Below are 22,189 nucleotides of genomic sequence, written 5' to 3'. Positions count from 1 at the left end.
TCCTAACAAGGACAGAGAATGGAGTTTACTCCTAATTCCCACAGAGAAGAAGCAGAACACAGCCTGGATGAAGTATGGTTTCAGCAAAAATCGAGGAGAAAGATGCCCAGAGAACCTACACTGTACTCCAGGTAAGTTCCTAAACAGAAAACCACGAAGGAGTGTATATGTGTATGACAGGTACCAGGAGCCAAATCTGGAGAGAGCCACGGTGTAGGAAGAGTAAAGAAGAGTCCCTTTGGACCATTCATGCTCATAGAAACCATCATGTGAAAAGTCATCTTGAGGTTGGCCCAAAGAAAAGAGATTGTTTGCAACAAAGTAAGGAAGCTACCTGAAAGATCACAGGTTGTATTTATCTAGTATACAGCCTTTGTACTGCAGAATGGTAGTGTGGTTGATGAGCAAGGCGTGGAAGAAAAAGGGGCGGAGGAGAGGGCTGAGGATTAGCAGCTATAAAATAACAGTCAAAATGGCACGTCAGCACAAAGCACGTGGCTGTTACTTGGTCATTAGCTATTTCTGTTCCAGAGCTATGAGGTAAAAGAAGATGTACTCTAAGACACATTCCCCTAATGGCTGAGGCAGTTTATACAAGGAAGTTAGCTGAAGCTATTGAAGGTTAAATTAACCAGGTAATGAGACATTGGTATCCAGGAAGCTAAAACCATTGGCTGGCGACTGGGGTAATATCAGGCATGACAGGAGTCAGAGCCCCTCTGTGATTCTGTCTCCCTGTCAGTGTTCTAACAGTTTAGTATAACATCATAGAGTCAGTCCACATAAATGGAGGCAGTGTTCCAAGGATCTGGCAGTGAAGTATGCTTTTTTAAATATATTTTATTAATTTATTCATATTACATCTAAATTGTTATCCCATTCCTTGCATCTTCCCATTCCTCCCTCCCTCCCATTTTCCCCTTACTCACTTCCCCTATGACTGTGACTGAGGGTGACCTCCTCCCCCTGTATATGCTCATAGGGTATCAAGTCTCTTCTTGATAGCCTGCTATCCTTCCTCTGAGTACCACCAGGCCTCCCCATGCAGGGGAAGTGGTCAAATATGGGGTACCAGAGTTAGTGTGAAAGTCAGACCCCACTCTCCACTCAACTGTGGTTTATGCCCTGTCCATTGGTTAGATCTGGGTAGGGGTTCAAAGTTTATTGCCTGTCTTATCCTTGGCAGGTGCCATAGTTTGAGCAGAACCCCTGGGCCCAGATCCACCCACCATAATGTTTTTCTTGTAGGTTTCTAGGACCCATTGGGTTCTTCTATTTCTCCATTCTCTCATGCTTCTCTCACCTAGAGTGCCAATAGGATGTCCTCTCTTCTGTCCCACTTTCCTGGTAAGTGAAGACTTTCATGGGGCATATCCCTTGGGCTAGTGTCCAGATATAAGTGAGTATATACTATTTGACTCTCGTATATATGAATGTGATGATGAAAGCAGACACCAAACCAAGCAGATTGGTGATTTCATTAGCCTGATAAAGACAATATCAGAGAGATAAAAGAGTAATGGTTAGGATCTGGTTATTTCACAATGCATTCAGAGTGAACTTAACTATTATGTCTTTTAAAACTGGTCTGTTTGGGAAGTTTGGTAGTTGTTTCTCAGAGGGCACAGAGTCATAGAACTTCCCCTAAGTAAACTCCACTATGCGTAACTTCATTTTGCTAATTAGTAACTGAAATTATTTTATAAATGCCTTTTAATTAATATCCTCCATACAATAGAGCTTGTACACATCTCCTCCCCATCCATTTTCTACCCCATGTAGCATTCTTAAAACAGAAGAGGTCTGTCTCCTTTGAAGGCACAGTCAATGAGGAGCAGAAATATTGACTTACATAGCTTGATTGAGGCACATCTGCTTAATATCCGTCCATGTTATCACCATAGGAAAGTTTGCTATTCTACCTCATAAGGACAGTAATACAGTCAGAAAATATTGTCTGAATTGAAAATAGAATTAGATATCTGTAAAAGAAAAAATAAACCCCAAGTCCATAAGCCTGTCATCAGCTCATTTATTCACAAATAAACCTGTTGACTTAGGTTACGTATATTAAAGAAAACAACTCACATCAGAGTGTGGTGAGCATAGTACCAAAGCCATTTCCTGGTCTGTCCATTGTCTCTGACAGGTCCCTAAATGTCTATTTACTTTAGTTCTTTCCTATACAAATGGGAACACTTGTGCTAAATTATTCCTTAGCACTTTTATTTATTTTCATTAATATATGCAATATTCTAAGTTAAAGTAAAACTAAGTATAATTCCACTGAAACCTGTGACCTGGTAGAAGTTAAAAGACATCATCAAAGGATACTTAGTTGAATGAAGGTCATAGAAATGAATAAGACCTTGACTTTAAAGCACATGATCAGACATATTTGCTTTATAATGTACAATCTAGCAACATATATGTATATATATATATATATATATATATGTATGAGTGTCTGCATGTGTTTATGTGCACGTGTGTGTGTGTTTAAATAGATTGTTTAATTAATCTGACATCCCACTGTCTAAACAGGTCAAAATGTTACATTGCTTCTCCATATATAGACTTACAATTCTTACTTGTCAATTAAAATTTAAACAGAACAGAAATCCCAGCAACTCACACTTATGTGATATATATATATATCTCAATAGTTGCTTAAATATTCAGAAAAGTTACTGAGAGCTAACATTTTCCAATGGTATATAATTGTATCAAACTAAAAACTGTACTGTCTATATTTTGAATTTAGGTTGTTCAAACTTCCCTTGCTCATCGTTGATAATCGCTTCACTTACTGCCACCTGGTGTTCAAAAGATGTGACTAGCATAGGTTAGATTAACAGCCTGGACAGAAATGTTTGGCAATCAAACTTATACTCATCTTCACCAAAACAAACAAAAGCACATTAAAAAAAATGTGGAGTTCTTTTAGTGTTGGCCCTTATACCTGGGATGGGGTCTTCCCTGGGCTGTGGTTGATATATCCAATGTCTTTCCATTGGAGAAAATAGATTTTTCTCTTTCCCAGCTCTGGGGATATGTAGAGTGAGAAGATGTGGGAGGAGCTGAAGGAAGAAAATGAATATGATAAAAATATATTGCCCCAAATTTTAACAAAAGCATATTGCAATCCATCTTTACATGGCATAAAGGCAAACTTTCTGACCATATACATTAGTGATGCTTCAAGAAGTTAGTTTCAGCTTATTTATTTTACATATCTGATTTGAATATTCTCCCACCTCTGCCCCGGTGAGATGTTTAGTGTAGTTTGTGATTATTGTATAATTGTTGTATGGAATGTTTTAGCACTGACAAGCTTTTTCTAAACATTTTCACATGATCAGGAGTCTCTCTGTCTCTCTCTGTTTCTGTCTTTGTCTCTGTCTCTGTCTGCCTGTCTGTCTGTCTGTCTCTCTCTCTCTCTCACATGTGCACACACACACTCACACACACGTGCACACACACACTCACACGCATACACACACATGCACACACACACCAGATAAATAAAGCTTCCTTGAGTCATAGATTGTTTAACCTTGGAATCATCTTCGTCTCTCTGTATTTAAAAGAAAACACTAAATCCAAGATATGTACCTATACATTTTAAAGGTGGAAGAAAAACTGGGGAAGAGTAGAAATGAATCTAGGTGGTAGAATATGTTTCTTTTTATTTTTAAAGATAATTTATTCAGATTATGTCTTGATTGTTATCCCCTCACTTGTATCTTTCCATTCCCCACTCCCTCCTGTTTTTATCTATTCCCTTTCACTTAGACCTGTGAAAGAAGGGGGCCTCCTCCACAACAAATGTGATCACAACCTCATCTGGATAGCCAGCTTCCCCTTACTCTGAGTACCACCAGGCCTCCCCACCAAGGGAAAGTGTTTATTTTTTAAATTTTCAATCTGAAGCTCTAATTATAATTAAAAATTCTAAAAAGTATACATTAGTTTTCAAGTAAAGAATCTCAAATAAAAAATGTTTAATTTCTGGAGACTTCTTTTCTTCTTCTACCACAACAAAAATAGAATGGAGAAAAATTAAATTGAGGTTGGACAGGTATGAGGTAGACTCAGTGGGCAGACAGGTAGATACAGGATACAGCAAAGTGGATGCCCAAGATAGAATCAATGTTGGAGAAGAGAGTCAAGAAGGAATGGTAGTAGCATCCTTGGTAGAGGCTTGTTTTTTTGGAGATGTGCCCTCACTCTCTCAGATCAGATTGCCAAGCTTAGGCCTTTGCTACCTTCTGAGCGAGTGTCTGAATATTATTTCCAAATTTGACCATTTGAAGTGTTGATCTCCCCCTGCCCCAAACAATGAAAACATCAAATTCTACCCCTAGGTTTACCTCCTGTTCAGTACTGCTCTTCAACGACAGGGGAAACCCAAAGAAACTGAGTCATAAGTGAAAGGAGAGCTGCAAGGGGCATTGAAGAGAATCTCTGTATTTTTGATGAGCTCTAGAAATTAGCAATGAGTGCTGTTGCCAAAATTTGTATGTTCCCTTTTTGCTCAACTTTAACTATCATCACAAGTATATAAGAAAAAAATAGCACAGCACACACATATAAGAGTAAAATAGCTGGATGAATGGCAGACAATGGGAGTAGGTGGTTCCTATCTAAACACACAGAAAGGAAAACAGACCAGAGCAAATAATTTTTCCCTAAAATTTCTCTCTCTCCCTCCACATCATTCCTTCCTTTCATCTCCTTCCTTTTCTTTTTTTTTTTTTCCCTTCTGTTGGAATATTTACACAAAAGCCTAACACATATATTTCTTATTTCTATTTCAGCTCCTAATAGTCTATGTCACACACTACTTATAGCTAACTGCGCCTACTGTTATAGCTTCAGTGGTTTTCGTCAGAGGCACAGAAACATCTTGCACACTGTGGTGTGCACATTGCTCTTGCTTTTTCTTGGGATGAAGTACTTTGCCTTTTAACTCACACATGGCCACCCCCATTTGAAGATCGTGTACACGACACTTTCTAAAGCTTCCTTTACATTCTGTAAAGGATGTCTTAGATTCCCAGTGTGCACATTCCACTATGCCTTGAGTTCCCCTTGTTGAACAATGTGTCATATTTTATTTTAATTTTAAGTTGAGTGTGAACAAAGGCTTCTCAGAAAAAAAAATGATGCATAATCTGGGACAAAGAGGTTGTAGAAGACTTTGGTGGCTGAGTTTGAATAAGGAATTCCAGGCAACGGGAACACTATGACAATTCTTTATTGAATTTTCAGAACACTTCAGCTCTGTGCACATGATAGGATGTACTTGGGAAGATGAGACAAGAGGACGAAGCAATGATGTCCCAAAAGGCTTTGAATATTACTTGCCAAATTGTCAGTACTGCTTCAAAAAGAGATGTCAGATGTTTTCAAAGCATATTGTCACCAGCAGATTTTATTTTTTGAAGCATCATTCCTATTATGAAAGAAAACTATGACCATGTGTGCTAGTGCATGCTTGCCAACCCAATCTTCAGGAAGCAGGGATGGGAAGGTTAATGAGTTTAAGACTAATCTGTGCTGCACAGAGTCCTGAACCAGTCTTAATTGAGAGGTTTTCTGGAATAAAAAGAGATTGTTTCATGAGAGTACTGTGAAGAAAACTAAAGACAAAGAAATCAGTGATGTGAAGATCAAACAGAGTGTAAGGATCCATAGGTTGTTCAGGCATACTTGAGAGAAAAAGGGTCCTGTAGGATTCATATACAAGAGCAGACAGAGGTAACCAGGACAAGTCAGTGTAAAAGTGGTGATGATAGGTTCACTTATAAAATTTTCCTTATCCAAAACAAAACAAAATCTACTTCATTAAAGTAATGAAGGAATATGATAAATAATGTTTTATATATACTGAGCTTGAGTTGTTATTTGACAGTCAAGTTCAAATATTTACAAAATATTCAAATATGTATATAATAACATTAAAATTTGTGTACATCGTGTTTTAAATTCTTATTATATATTATAAAATATGAAATGCTAACCCAAATGAAAATGTAGAACACAGTATCTTATGATAACTATATCTTTAAAAGAAAAAAAAAACTTTTGTATATTTCTTCCCGGTTTTCCCCATTATTTTATAAAACCAAGTTACAAACATACGTTGCAATCTCACAATGTATCTTCAGTAATTTTCTTCTCTCCTTTTATTCTCCTTGTTTTTTTTAACACAAGGTTTCTCTGTGTAGCCTTGGCTGTCCTGGAACTTACTGTGTATACCAGGCTTGCCTCAAGCTCATAGAGATTCACCTGCCTCTGCTTACCAACTTCTCTCTATTCAGGCTGGAGAGTATATTCCAACGAAACACTACAGAGATCTTTTGGCTTGACATCTCTGCAACAGAAGCAACTCTTCATTGCACAACAATGATGAGCAAATAGAGTAATTTCCTCCTGATAAATCATTACGAGAAGAGTGCAAGCAGTTTGAGGAAAAGAGTCTGCAGTCTCTAGAGTTTGGCATTATTTATGACTCTTCAATTAAAGGGAGAAAATAAAGAATTGGAGGCCAAAGAATGGATTGGATAATTGGTAGTGTCGTAGGAGCATTGGAAGGAGACAGGAAGAGCCTACCAAGCAATGGATCCGGCTGTTTGTAGTAAGTCTCTAGACTATTGGTCTCCGTTGAAGAGAAATCAGAAGTTGAAAACCAGGAAAACACCTCACAAGACTGATGTCAGGTCAGCACGTGAGCGTTCCGGTTGGGTAGGTTGGTACATACTCCCTTATATCTGGACACTAGCCCAAGGGACATGCCCCATGAAAGTCTTCATTTACCAGTAAAGTGGGTCAGAGGGGAGGACATCCTATTTGGACTTTAGGTTAGAGAAGCATAGGAGAATGGGGAAATAGAAGGACCCAAAGGGTCCTAGAAACCTACAAGAAGAACAGTATGATGGGCAGATCTGGTCCCAGGGGTCCTGCTCAAACTATGACACCAGCCAAGGGCAATATGGGCAGTAAACTTTGAAGCCCTACCCAGATCTAACCAATGGACAGGACATTCTCCACAGTTGAATAGAGAGTGGGGACTGACTTTCACAGTAACTCTTGTGCCCCATATTTGACCATGTCCCCTTGATGGGGAGGCTGGTGGCACTCAGAGGAAGGATAGCAGGCTGCCAAGAAGAGACTTGATACCCTATGAGCATATACATGGGGAGGAGGTCCCCCTCAGTCACAGTCATAGGGGAGAGGAGTAAGGGGAAAATGGGAGGGAGGGAGGAATGGGAGGATACAAAGGATGGGATAACCATTGAGATGTAATATGAATAAATTAATAAAATATTTTTTAAAAAGACTAGTGTCCAGCTTGGGCCAGCATTGTCTCCATATTGTCCAGAGACTTTGTTACTCTTTAGGTGACACGTTACTTTGTCATGTGATTAAAGCTTGTGGTATATTGTGATTTAATATGCTCCATCAGACTGACCTCGTGAACACAATTGCTTTTACCAACCTCTTCAGACTATGTCGTCTGTTAAGGGATGACACACTGCTCAGCAACCTCAGGAGGAGAAGGGAGAGGATGGTAATGGAAGGCTGAAATGATTGGCACTGGCTCCCTGAAGCCTTGCTGATCTGCTTTATAAGTTGTGGAAGACTTACACATTATACACTCCCGGTAAATGATTCACATCATCACACTGAATTGACAAGGACATTTAGGTCTCAGAAATTCAAAGCAAAATGTCTCAATTTTGACTGCTTATTTTCTTTAATTTTTTCTCTCTCAGTCATTTAGCTTTTTGCTTTTTGCTTTTTTTTTCAGTAAATTAGGTTTGTAACTAATGACAAATTGCAAAATAATGTGATGTTATTTTGTTTATTCTAAGCATGTAAATTCAAAATTACTGTATATGCACAAAGAGAAATATATTCATGGTTTACACTGAGGAACATTTTTCATTATTTATTATTTTCATTATAAATTTTTTTGGAATGAAATTTAGAGTCCTTAAAATGCACCGTAAATGCTATTCCACTTAGGTAAATTTTAGGCCTCCAAAATAAAAATTTAAAAAGAAGCTAATGGAAGTAGACTCTAGAGGCAGGGGAAGTGCAGCAAGTGTGTGGATCCTAAGAGTTATTTAAACCTTCTAGGCTCTAGTTCTCTAACCATGAGAACAGTAACACCTGACTACTATGAGTCTATCAGGAGTAAGTAAAACCACATATATGTAAATATCAGAGAATGCTAAATGGAACTAGTACTTAATGCTCAATGAATATGTAGCCATGTTCTTTGAATGCTTATACCTTGGCACACATTGGCACAGGATTCCATCAATGCTCATTACATTGAAAGTGTTATCTATTTGTATCATCTTACTGAATATAATTGGAATGGGCTCATCTTAAATAAATGTAAAAACCTTTAAAATTAATATTTGAAAAAAAAAACAACTGTGCTGCACAAATAAAAGTATCTAGAGCTGAGGTTTTAACGTTGGCTACTACTTCTGAGACTGCATTCTTTGAATGCAGGGAATTCCAGAGAAGTTGTTTAACATGGAATACTTGTTTCCATTTTAAGGGCTTTATCCACAAGGTGTATTCTGCTTAGAAGGCAACTCCTCTCTTTGTCTACCTACTCTTTTCACTAGTTATTTCTCAGTTGAAGCAAACTCTCAGCTCCAAGGTCAGGTCCAACATTTTCTACTTATTATCATAACATTCTGAACTTCCACCACACTGAATGCATTTTAAAATTAATACACTGTGTAATATCTTTTAGTACAGCCAGATAGACCAAAGTTCTGCGACAAGGGGGACTCTCTATGCTGTCCATTCTGTTCCATAGTGTTAAAGATGTTGTGAGAAGAGAAATCGCTCAACTGTTAAGAAATGAAGAACATACGTAGTAAGAATTAGAATGGCACCACTGAAGGGTTCTGGGAAATGAAGAACATACGTAGTAAGAATTAGAATGGCACCACTGAAGGGTTCTGGGAAATGAAGAACATACGTAGTAAGAATTAGAATGGCACCACTGAAGGGTTCTGGGTAAATACAAACAAAAGGTTAAAAATTAGATATAGTAATTCACACGACCATGATTTGCTCAACTAACAATTAGCTTGTATTACTTAATTTTCCAAAACAGCCTGCAATACCACTTTCAAGGTTTGGATATAATGATTTGGATGGGTACAATACCTCCTATTTGTATATATATATATATATATATATATATATATATATATATATATATATATATATATATATATATATATATACTCTTAAATTGAATTCTATACCAATGTATCAAAATTAACCTGATTTTGCATCAATATACAAAATTCTATACCAATGAGTTAAAAATGATCTTATTTGTGAGTAACAATTAAAGCCTTTAGTTGAGGAGTAGATTCAACAATCTACTTTTTGTTCTTTCATCCCTGTATAATTCTATATCCCCCTTCTTTCTTTTCAGCTCTTATATCCTTACCAACAAAAGAAAGATAAAGGAAAAGAGAGACATCCCTAGGTTCAACCTAGTTTTCTCTCTGTATAAGACCAGTAATAACTTATAACCAACTCCTGATGAAAATAAGTATCTGTAGTCTAAGAGAGCAAACAGAAACCCCCCCTTAGGGGAAATGGGGACATTATTCTCTTAAGGTTTCTTCAGGCTAATTTAGGGCAAGTAATACCTTTGAAAGGGTCCAAATAAAATTTGGAAAATGCTAAGACAACCAGGGATAGCATTTGTGGTCCAGTTTCTAAAGGTTGAGAAATTCCAGGCTTAATAGGAGTCCTGTGTGGGACAGTCTGAAGTGCTGGACCAATTGGTATCAGAAGCTTTCTACAAAGCTGTCCAGTTCTGATGGGTAACAGCAACTGAAGTGACTGGGGCTGAGACATGAAGGATGTAGGATGTCAGTATCCAGCCTGCTGAGAGGATTGAATCCTATCAAGTCTCAACCAGCATCAGTGTCTAGTTCTTTTGTTCTGAAAACATAGTCAATTATGAATTTATTGTTAGCATGAGAATATATATATATCCTTGGTTTAACAGATACATATGATTCTATAGATACATAAGATAAAATAGTTAGGTGAAGTCTTCAAAAGCCTCAGAGACCTACAGAATATGGCATTTAAAGATGTTTATATTATTATAACAATTCTTTGACAAGTTAACACCTGGCAATATCTAGCCTACATCAAAGAAGTTGAGGAGCATCAAAGAACCTCCCTATGGAGATGGCTTCACGTTTGGCAAACAAGCCACTGGGAAAATATCCTTGTTTCTGCCACAGACAGAATTCTGCCTAAAAATGGGCAAGCTTGGATGGACAGGGTAAGCAAGTCCTCAATAGTTCCTGCCTCACAAATGTCTGTCAGTTTTATTGGGGCAGAGGGCTGAAGATGATGCTCCAACATTATAGAGACTTTTGGGTGACTGTTCATGTGGTAAGCTGTCTATGTCATTTTTTTTTTTTTTTTTTTTCGTTTTGGAAGCCGCTAACCTGCACTTCAGGTTCACTCAGGTAATTAATTTTATTCCTTCTCAAGTATCTGATGGGGTTGAAGACCAGATAGTTTAGACTTACAATTAAGCCTAGTTGGTTATGGGTTAAGATGTTCTTAGGTCTAGGTAGATGTTTTAAGTAGAGATGAGATATGATAGATATAGATTTTCATTCAGAACTTTAGACTCAACAAGATAGGAAAGATGTTTACTTCAAGTTTGCCAAATACAAATAGCCAAATCATTATGAATGTAACATTTATATAATTCCTGATTGTTTAATGGCTCTTCCTGCTGTATGTGGTTTGTTTTGTTTATGTGTAACAATATAAATGTGTACGTTTTAAAAAGAAATATAATAATAAAAATTTAGATCTAAAAACGTTCTAGTTCAAATTATTCCAACATTTTCAGTGATAACTTATAAACTTAGTTTTTTGATGTCAGAAACTAAATTTAGAGAAAAGAACTATGAGAAATTCATATTACTGGTCAGTATTCCATGTGTACAGGAATAAAAAAGTTCTGATTAAATTTCTAGAGTTTGAATCTACACTAAATTCAACCACATGTTAAAGGATTATATACCTGATCAAACACAATTTATCCTGGGGCTGTAAGGAGGGTCAACATAAATGATTGTATACATGATTAATTACTGTGATAATCCAATACAATGAATGATGAAAATTTTCACAGCTTCTTAGTAGGTATGAAAAAAATTCACATAATAGAAATTCCTTTAATGACAGATTCTCAGTGGTGTTGTTACAGAGGGAATGTATCTAACCACAATTCAACGATCTCTGGGGACACAATCTAACATTGTAATTGGTGGTAGTAATCATGAGCTTTTACTGTAATATTTACATGAATGTAGTACTGTACTTTTGTCATATCTATCTAACTTAGTATTGGGATTCTAAGTGGCAATATGTGGGCATCACTAAGAAACTATGATCATACACTTAAGAACAGAACATTTATATTTGTGGATGACATGAAGTTATATAAAGAAATAAGAACATATTTTAGGTACTTCAGTCTTTTAAAATATGTGTTCAGACTTCTGTTATGTACCAAATTTCAGAGACGACTTCACTGTGCTTGGACATGGTGTGTGACCTGCAGCTGTTGGCCTTATTCTAACATCACAGTAGTTATCACATTCTATCATTTCAGATTGCCTGGTCTTGTTCAGTACTGGAGGAGGACTGTACTGTAAAGACTCTGTTCAGTTGTCTATTTCTCCTTAAAACAACCAGTTTTGCTGTATATAATTTCTTTTTTTTTTCCAAGACAGGGTTTCTCTGTGTAGCCTTGACCATACTGGACTCATTTTGTAGACTAAGCTGGCCTTGAACTCACAGCGATCCACCTGCCTCTGCCTCCTGAATGCTGGGATTAAAGGCATGTGCCACCATGCCCGGCTCTGCTGTATATAATTTCATGTGCATGTAAGGATGTGTATGTGTGTGTTTCTCTCTCTCTCTCTCTCTCCTCTCCTCTCTCTCCTCTCCTCTCTCTCTCTCTCTCTCTCTCTCTCTCTCTCTCTCTCTCTCTGTGTGTGTGTGTGTGTGTGTGTGTGTGTGTACTGCAGCCAAATGTTGATGTCTCTTCTCTTCTTCAACTGCTCTTCCCCTTATATTTTAAAACACAACTTCTCATTGAATTGGGAGATGACTGACTTGGTTTGACAGGCTGGCGTGTGAGCTCCCAGCATGTCTCTACCTCCCTTGCACTAGATTGCAGACTCATCATGCCTAACTTTCACATGGATGTTGCGCCTCAAAGTGAGCCTTCATGCTCTTGTGGCACTGCCTTATAGACCAAGTCCTTTCCTCAACCCCTCCGCTTACTTTTAAATCCTATTTGTTCACTTTCTTTAGACTATTGTTTGCATATTAAAATTTGACCTTTTGTTCTGTTAATATATTTTTAATCCTACTTCTATTTTTTAAAATTCTTGATTATTCTTGAGACTGTGACTAGTGTATTTTCTTCCCAAGTGTAGTGATCACAGGCACATGTCATTGTCATACCTATCTGTATCATATAAGGTTTGGATCAGTTACACTAACTTTAGTTATTGTTCTTCTTAATTAATGTATAATATAGCATCAAATCTATCATCTTGATGTTTGTTTTCTATTTCTTCTGTTTTGTTAAGTGCCCTTTAAAAATTGTTTTATTCATAAGAGTCTATCATATCTCTTATGTTGGCATAGTATCCAATGTATTTTTAGCCGGTACTCTACAAATCCATTTATTTCTTTGATTTGTGACAGATAATAAATGATATTTTGCTACTTCATGTACAGCATACATCTTACTTGAATAGATCATAGGCTATCTGTCACTCTTTGTGTCACTCTGTGAACATCTCTCTCTGTGTACATTAGAAATGTAAATAGAACTGCATATTGTTATATTTTTATTTTAAGATTTACTTTTATTTATGCATGAGAGTTTTCTTCCAAATATATATGTGTCTCATCTGCAAGCCTGGTGCTAGTAGAGGGCAGAGAGATGGTCAGATCCCGTGGAACTGGCATTGCAGATGGTTGTAAGCTGCCACATAGGTGCTGAGAACCAAACTGAGATCCTTGAAAAAAAACCACAAAGTGCTGCCCATCTCTTTACTATATCCATAGGCACCAATGTTAATTTTTATTTGATTTTATTAATTTATTCATCTTACATCTCAATGGTTATCCCATCCCTTGTGCCCTCCGATTCCTCCCTCCCTCCCTCCCATTTTCCCTTACTCCCCTCCCCTATTATGGTGACTGAGGGGGACTTCCTCCCCCTGTATATGCTCATAGGGTATCAAGTCTCTTCTTGGTAGCCTGCTATTCTTCCTTTGAGTGCCACCAGGTCTCTCCATCCAGTGGATGTGGTCAAATATGAGGCACCAGAGTATGTGTGAAATTCAGACCCTACTCTCCACTCAACTGTGGAGAATGTCCTGTCCATTGGCTAGATCTGGGTAGGGGTTTGAAGCTTACTGCCTGTATTGTCCTTGGCAGATGCCATAGTTTGAGTGGGACCCCTGGGCCCAAATCTGCCTATCATAATGTTCTTCTTGTAGGTTTCTAGGACTCTTGGATCCTTCTACTTTGCCATTCTTCCATGCTTCTCTCATCTAGAGTCCCAATAGGATGTACTCCCCTCTGTCTCACTTTCCTGATAAGTGAAGACTTTCATGGGACATGCTCCTTGGGCTAGTGTCCAGATATAAATGAGTGCATACCATTTGAGTCTTTCTGCTTCTGGGTTAACTCACTTATTATGATCATTTCTAGGTCAATACATTTGTCCACAAATTTCGGGTATTCCTTGTTTTTAATAGCTGAGTAGTATTCCATTGTGTAAATGTACCACAGTTTTTTTATCCATTCTTCTACTGAGGGACACTTGGGCTGTTTCCATGATCAGGCTATTATGAATAAGGCTGCTATGAACATGGTTGAGCAAATTTTCTTGTTGTGTGCTGGAGCATCTTCTGGGTATGTTCCAAGGAGTGGAATAGCTGGGTCTTGAGGAAGCAAAATAAGTACTTTCTAAATATTGAAAAATATGTCTTTCACATGTACAGATGTGCTCCCAATTTTACTAGCCCTTGTTTACGTTCAGGTTCAGTCCTCTGTCCCATGCTCTCCACCAGAAGGATTCTTTCTGACCTTCCCTGTAACATAGCTCTACTGGGAATGAATTCAGTTACCATTTCTTCATGTGCAAAGTGCTTATCTTCATTTTGATGATATCATTAGATTATTCCACATTATACCACTGAGATAGTGGGATGTTTTTTCCTGTTTTTCTCTGTTAAATTCATGTGTGTTTTCCTTTTCTAGTCTAATTCATTGATCTCTTCTGTATGTTCTAATCCTTGAAAGCCATGAAGGTCATTTTCTCATATTGAGTAATATGATTTTATCTCTAGGAAGTTACAAGGTTGTAAAAGTGCTTCTTATGTTCTAGAATCCTTTAATTCATGCCCACAGTTATTTATTGTGTAATATCTATTTTAGTGTTATAATTGGCTTATTCTGTCATTTATGCTTTGGCTAAAATTGTTGTGGGTAAGAACTACGTTCCTGCTTCTTTTCTACTGTGAATGTTAGTTTTAACAAACTGATGGACATAGCCTGGGAAGATAGCTCTGGTAGTAAACTGCCTGCTGTACAAGCACAAGGACCTGAGTTTGACTTCTACCTTCTAGGTAAAAAGTAGCCTGCATAATGGACACTTTGTCATCCTAGCTTTGCAGAGGATGAGAAATGAGAATCCCTAGTACTTGCTGGCTTGTCATCTAACCTATCAAAACTGGTTGGTAAGCTTCAGCTTGAGATAGATAGAGAGATAGAGATAGAGATAGAGATAGAGATAGAGATAGAGAGAGAGAGAGAGAGAGAGAGAGAGAGAGAGAGAGAGAGAGAGAATCCATGAAGTGGCTCAGTGTCTTAAAGGTGCTTGTTGCTAAACTTGACAACCTGAGTTCAAACCTCAGGTCCCACATAATGGGAGAAAAGAACTGACTTATTCAGTATATCCTTTGACATACACACATGTGCTATAGTATGTTCATGTCCCCACATAGGTGTACACACATGCAAAAATGTAAATTAATTCATAAATATAACTTAAAATTAAAAGAGAAATGAAAATCAACTGAGGGAAACACTTGATCTTTGTAGCTTCTCAACCATACCCAAACATGTAGATGTGCACACATATGCACATGTATGCACACACACACACACACACACACACACACACACACAAGAACATATACATTTCTGTGGACAATGTGAATTTTATATTATTGAGTATTCTATTTCATTTCACTCTTGAATTCAGCATGTTATTTGTTGATCCTTCCTTTGGGACATGGTATAGAATAGCATATAAGTCATATCTATAGAATCCTTTAATGTACAAGAAAGAATCTTAAATTCTGTTGTCTCCTGCTCACTCTTGCCATTTCATATTCTTGGGTCTAAACATTTTTTATTCCTTTTTCTAACCATTTTTATTCCCTTTTCCTGGGATATATCCATGTCTGTTATAGCTAATCCTTCATACGCAGTATTAAAAATTCATACTTTATCATTAAATGAACAAATGAATCCCCAGTCATGATGTCCTTCACTCTGACAGCTGAGAGTTTGATTTTTCTGTCTTTTAATGTTCATATGTTTATTATTTATGCATTAAACAAAAAAAGTGAACAAAAAATAACTAAGAAGTGTAGAACACAACTCAAAGATAGTTATTATAGAAAAGTCTCCAGCAATGTAGAACCAGAATTCCTAGAAGAAAACATTATTTCTAATCTCTTTAAGAGAAAATAATAAGCTCATATATAATGTTTTAGAGGGAATATTGATAAAAAATTGTAATCAAATACAATTGTCATCAACACACAAAAGTACAGAACTAAATGAAGTACACAGAGAGACAACATTGAAATCAGACATACAAATGCCTGTAAGTGCTATTTAATAATTGATGATATGCTTAGGACAATATGCCACACTTTCCTTTCTTGTTGAATATGTGTGTAAAGGGTCAAGAGCTTTGTACCTTCATCATATGACTGAATCGTGCAAATATCTGTCTTCATCCTAGCCAGTTGTAGCAATTCAGTTTAGATAATTGTGCCGACAACCTGAGGTCATTGAGATGTATCCAAAGGACGCGGTATTTGAAATCCAATACACAGTCTCTGGTTGGGAAAGTAGTGCTCTCTATTTCATCTTACATAATAAAAATGTAATATAATTATGATGAAGATTCAAGGTAGTTATTCCAGGAAGGTGCTTGGAGTCACTTGATGCTTCTTGTCATTGGCATTAAGAAAATAGATGAGAATGGATTCGTAGCCTTTACACTGTTTCATTAGACACACATCAGCTCTGAAGCCTGTTCCAGAATTGCTTATCCAATTATAAAGTAAGTTTGTGAGAGCAGCTCTGGCTTCTCACTTTCTCTGAAGTAGTACTCTGGATTTTGATTCCTGAGACTACAGAATGTTTTCACATTTCTGTTTAGTGTTGCATTTTTTATTACTGCTACAATATACAGCAGCCTTCTGAAGAAAATAATGCAGGTCGACTCAAGCTAATGCACATGCCTTCCTGCAAGGGTTTTAATTGTACTTTCTTCCTGTGTCGATCAATAGCTAATGAAGGTATCCAGTTACTTCTCTCAGAGTGTATTTGGGAATAGCATTAAGTGAAGAGAGCATGAAAGGGCCACCTGTTTATAATTATACATTATTTATGAGAGGGTCTCTGTGTTCATCAAATGCTGCTGCAGTGGAGAGCCACACAGACGCTGGCTTAATGGACTTGGGGGACATTTCAATAAAATATTTGCACGAATTTGATAAACTCAGATCTTTGTTTAGCATAAAGTGGTGTGAAGGCATTGCAAGGTGTTTAATAACTACGGAAAGGAGAAATATAGCATCTTAGAGATAAATCTTTGCCACTTCCTGTGACTTAAAACAATGCATCTCCTTTAATTAAGCTAGCATTCTTCTTGAGGAATCTTATTTGTCCTAAATATGTCAGATCTTACATTAATTTGAATACCTATCACTCAGTTGAAAGAATAAATAAGCCTCTTAGTAATTTTGTCTCCTAGTAAGAATTCTGTTCAGTTTCATAGACCATTTTAATTAATTAATTAATTTTACATCCTGATCTCAGCTTCCTCACCCTCCTCTCTCCTCCCTGTCACCTCACTTCCCCACCACCCTCTGCCCCCAGCCCTCCTTTTCTCCTCAGAATATACAGCTGAGTTTTTTTTAAACTGTAAAGTTTTATTTTAATTATTCTCTAAACTTTTAACTAAAATGTACTTACATAATTTCTGCCCTCCCTTTTATCCCTCCAACCCCTTCCATGTCACCCTCAACTCCCTCTCAAATTTATGGCCTCAAATTCTTTAATTCCCATTGTTACACCTGTATATGTAGCAATAATATATGTAGCATAAATATAACAGTCTGAGTTCATTTAGTCTTGATGGTATGTATATGTTTCTAGGACTGACCACTTTGGTATTGGATAATCATTAGGCTTATTTTTGAGGAAGGCTAATCTTCCCTCAACAGTTGTTAATTGCCTATAGCACTTTTTCTAAGGTTGAGACCCTGTGGTAACTCCCTCATCCATGTTGACACGTCAATTGATGTTGTGATTGTTCAGATCCTTTCATGGCAGCAATGTTGTTGATACGTCATCAGTGTAGCTTTCCTGTCATATCTAGAAATAATCTCACTGCGGACTTCCTGGTCCTCTGGGTCATGCAGCCACTCCATCCCTTCTGCAGTGTTTCCTGAGCCTTGGGTGGAAGCGCTGTTTACCAAAGGTACCACCAGGGCTGAGACCAACTGCTCTTTGCATTTTGTCCCATTCTGTGAAGGTCTTTGGTGATGTAGAAAGAAGAATCTTTGATGAGAGGTAAAGTTGCACTTACTGTGGGTATAGGGATTTGTATTTATAATGCAGTTCAGAATTAAAAGGGTTTTGAAAAATGGCAGTAGTGGTTTCTCTTCTAAGATCAATGACCTCAGTAGCCGTGGGAGGTAGATTCTGTTCACAGAACCAGGAATGGTTATCTTTCTGCTGAGCAGTCCCTAAATCCAAGCAGAGAGCTATTGGTTACCTCTAAGACATAAGTGATGCCATTGTGCTCTAGGGATATCTCTTCATCCTTGTCATCATTGTGGTTCCTAGGCATCACAAAAAGTTAAAGGATACTGGTTGCCTTCCTCCCCGGATGGCATGGATATGAAGTTGTAACACTACAAATGCTAGTGCTCAGGGATGTTGCTTTGAGGCAGCTCCAGCGCCATTCCTCCAAGTTCACTGCTCTAAGTTCTGGGAAGTCACAAAGGGAAACAGCAATAGCCTTCATGGTTCCCTTCACCAACGACTCCAAAGGAGGCTCACAAGCCTGGTACTTGGGAGTTTGCTAGATAGTCTACAGTTCTTTGGGCGACATTATCACCCCCAGTGGCATAATTTTCCAAGTGGCAAATTATTGATAAGTTGTAACTGTATGTCTTGTAGCGGTAGCTTGGCTCATTAACTAGGAGCATATTACCTAGCTGAGAAGCATCTTCTCTCTAGTTCTGCTAGTTTGGACCTTTGAAGGCGTTAAGACTCAATCAATATTCTTGATAAGAAATTGTCAATTATTCAGTCTTGACTTGGACACTAAGGAAGAGATTTTTTTTTTTTTTTTTGAGAAAAGGATTCAAGTAATTGGAATTTGAAGTGAGAGAAGAAAAACATTAGTGTAAAAAAATGTTAAAAATATTCGCACCTTAATTGTATATAGATGGTTATGCTGTGGTTAAAACTGGGTCAAGTTCAATGTGCTTTCAACTCAGCAACCATAGTATATTTAATTCCATTCATAGTTAAGGTTGAAATAGTTTTACATCACTTTCTTCATGGACTTTTGCCTTACTGGATAGCAGTTTTGTGAGGTGAGAAAATTTGTGGTTCATATTTTTTTCCTAACTGTGGTTGTTGAAATCAGTATAAAAATCCAGTAGAGGAGTAGAAGAAGAGCTAGAGGGAATGGAGGACACCAATAAAATAAGGCACTATAAATAAAAATTATCAAAGCTCATATGAATTCGTAGAGATGGAGGCAACACACATGAGGCCTGCACAGGTCTGCACCAGGTCCTCTGCGTATATATTATGGCTGGCTGCTTAGTGTTTTTATGGGATTCCTGAGTATATGCAAAATGGTGGGCCTATTATTATTGTGGCTTCTCTTGGGCTCTTTTGTTTCAGTTTCTTTTATCTAACTCTGATGTGCTATTTTTTGTCTTATCATTATTATAGTATAGTGTAGGGTAGTGCAGTGCAGTACAGTGCAGTACAGTACAGTATAGTATACTATAGTATAGTGTAGGGTAGTGCAGTGCAGTACAGTGCAGTACAGTACAGTATAGTATAGTGTAGGGTAGTGCAGTGCAGTACAGTGCAGTACAGTACAGTATAGTGTAATGCCTTAGAAGACTATTGTTTTCTAAAGACTGCCAGAAATGGAGTCAATTTGGACAGTAGGGCACGTGAAAAGGGGGAAAAGTATCTATTTTAAGTAAAAGGAAAATAATTAAAACAAAACAAACCTTTAAAAATAAACATCAACCATGCTCTTAGAGGCATTGTAGGAGTGGCTGCTGTGTCACCTGTGTGTCCCTAGGTGGCAGAGAGGGGAGAGGCTACGTCTATGCTCAGTGTTCTGACCTATGGACATCTGAATGATTAGTAGCTTGAGACTCCTTGAGAAAAGCTAGCTTGGGAAGGCCACCAGTCCAGCTCCACATATCCCTGGATGGGCTCCCAGGGCAGAAAGCAAGCTGGAGATGAGATGAATCCTGCCTGAGACTTCAGCCCCGGTTGGGAGTGAGCCTACAACAGATGACCCCTGATGGGCCCACTAGGGCTGGCTTTGGCTAGGAGTGAGCTCAAGATGGCCGCCATTTTGATGCCCTGGAACCTGAAGACCTAGCCTGAGCTGACCACAAGTCCTGCACCTTGAAGGCCTAAGGGACCTACCATGGCCCTGTGCCATAATAAATGGCTGGGTCTTAGCATGCTTGAGACGACTCCTAAGATGATCTCAGACACTCAGAGACCCCAGGCACCTCTAAGAGAGACAAGTAAGTGGAGGACACCTGGAATAGAAGAAAAAAATGAAGGATGTGGGAGCAATGAAGAGAGTCATAACTGGAGACTCAAGGGTAATAAAGAAGAGCCTAATGTGAGTAGCCAGTGATGCCACTGGAGACTATGGAGGAGTCTTGGCTTGTAATGCCACTGAGGCCTCACCGGGGTCATGAACGTGGGAGAACTGGCCATGTCTCTTGCCTGTTGCAGCATGGGCCCTGCACATCTCCAGGGCAGCACAGTAGAACTGGCTCTGATGCTGTGGGTAAGGATGAGCCAGCCCTGAGAGCACGAGAGTGGGAGAGCTGGCTTTGCCCCTCGCTGGCGGTGTCAAACAACAGCATTTCAAAACAAAGTAAAATTCATTGAAAAGAACAGGCGAATGAAAATTTTAATATTCCCCTCTCAGAAACCAACAAAATTAACAAAAGCAAAATCAGCAAAGACACAGATGATCTTGAGTGAACAGGAATTGGGCACACTCAGAAGAATGACAAAACACATGCTATCGCGTGTCCATGAGCACATTCAATATTTGGCTAAAAATGAACTGTGACTAAATAAATTGAAATTACACACAGTGTGTTATTAGGTAACAATGTATCTAAACTATAATTCAATCACATATAGGCAATCAGGAAAATTCTAAACATAGAAATTAAACAGAACAGATTCAGGGATCAAAGGAGAAGCATTAAAAGAAAATTGAAAAGATATAGTATTGTTACACTTCTGTAAATGAAGTACAGGCTAAGAGAGTAAGTCTATATATAATAGGACACTTAAAAACATATTTAAGTGAAACATTGCTAGTTCTACTTATAAAATATTTTATTTTGGTTATTTTGAGTGTGTGTGTGTTCTACCTACATTTTAAAGTTTATTTTCATCTAAATTTCACTGTGGTCAAAGAAAATGATTTATGTGACACCTATTCTTTGCAATTCATGAAAATCTATGTTATAGACCAGTATTTATTCAGTTTTGACATATTACCCACAGGTTCTAAAAGAATGCATGTTCTGAACTTACTGGGTAATGGTCTATGTAATACAAATTAAGATTGTTTAATAAAGTCTTACATTTTTATATGTCTTTAAAAAGAAGATATAGAATTGAATGAAAACAAACATAACATATTGTCATGTTAGGATGCAATTAAATATATATATATATATTTTTTTTCCTAACACATATTAGTCATGAAGAAAGTATGGAAATAAACAACTTAATTTTTTACTGCACAGAATTTAAGATGAAGAACAGACTAATAGAAAGTGGGCATAAAGAAAGATAGTCTACTAATAGTAGCAGAAATCAACAAAAATGGGAGAAGGAAGTAAGAAAAACAGTGAAAAAAATCATTTTCCAAAATGTCCTTAGAATTGATTAGCATCTAAATAGAACTGAAATACATGCTGTATTAATGGAACAAAGGCTAAATATGGAGACTACTCCAATACCCAAATGAATCTCAAATTTAATGTGAGTCCTACTAAAATCTCAGCTGAATCTTTCACAGATTTGACAGCTGCTCATACACCGAGAGGTTAAGTATCAGTGATCCAAAGGCAGCCTAAGGGGTTTCAATCTTGAATTATGGGAATGAAGAAATGAATAAATTATTTTGTAAATATTACTGTTAAAAATTTACTAATCAGATTTCCCAACCTGGCTTACAAAATAATAATACAAAAGCAAAGCCAAGTGCACTTAACAGGCGACATTTATTATTTTCTGTGGAATCTCAAAAGGAGAATATATGACAATAGTCTTCTAGAAATGAACCTTCCTGCAGTATTGGATGTCTATTGCTTACCACTCCTTACGAGTAACAGCAAAATGATTTTTAAATTCAATGCGTTGTCTTCACGGGGTTTATGGAAGCAAGTTGTGATTCAGTTTTAGTATCTGTAGCAATTTCCACATTGAGGCATTCTCAGGACCTAGAAAGCTGAGA

The 22,189-nt window shown here is 37.5% G+C and overlaps 1 non-coding gene across 1 annotated transcript; it reads left to right on the top strand.

The window, feature by feature from the left end:
* The first annotated feature begins 19,708 nt into the window (after nucleotides 1–19,708).
* LOC127207760 (small nucleolar RNA SNORA17) lies at nucleotides 19,709–19,840 on the top strand. Its single transcript, XR_007832968.1, has one exon. It is a non-coding gene; the product is annotated as a small nucleolar RNA SNORA17 (small nucleolar RNA).
* The last annotated feature ends 2,349 nt before the right edge of the window (nucleotides 19,841–22,189 follow it).

This window comes from Acomys russatus, chromosome 24 (assembly GCF_903995435.1).
Source record: "Acomys russatus chromosome 24, mAcoRus1.1, whole genome shotgun sequence".
Lineage (NCBI taxonomy): Eukaryota > Metazoa > Chordata > Mammalia > Rodentia > Muridae > Acomys > Acomys russatus.
This window is presented reverse-complemented; position numbering and strand designations above follow the sequence as displayed.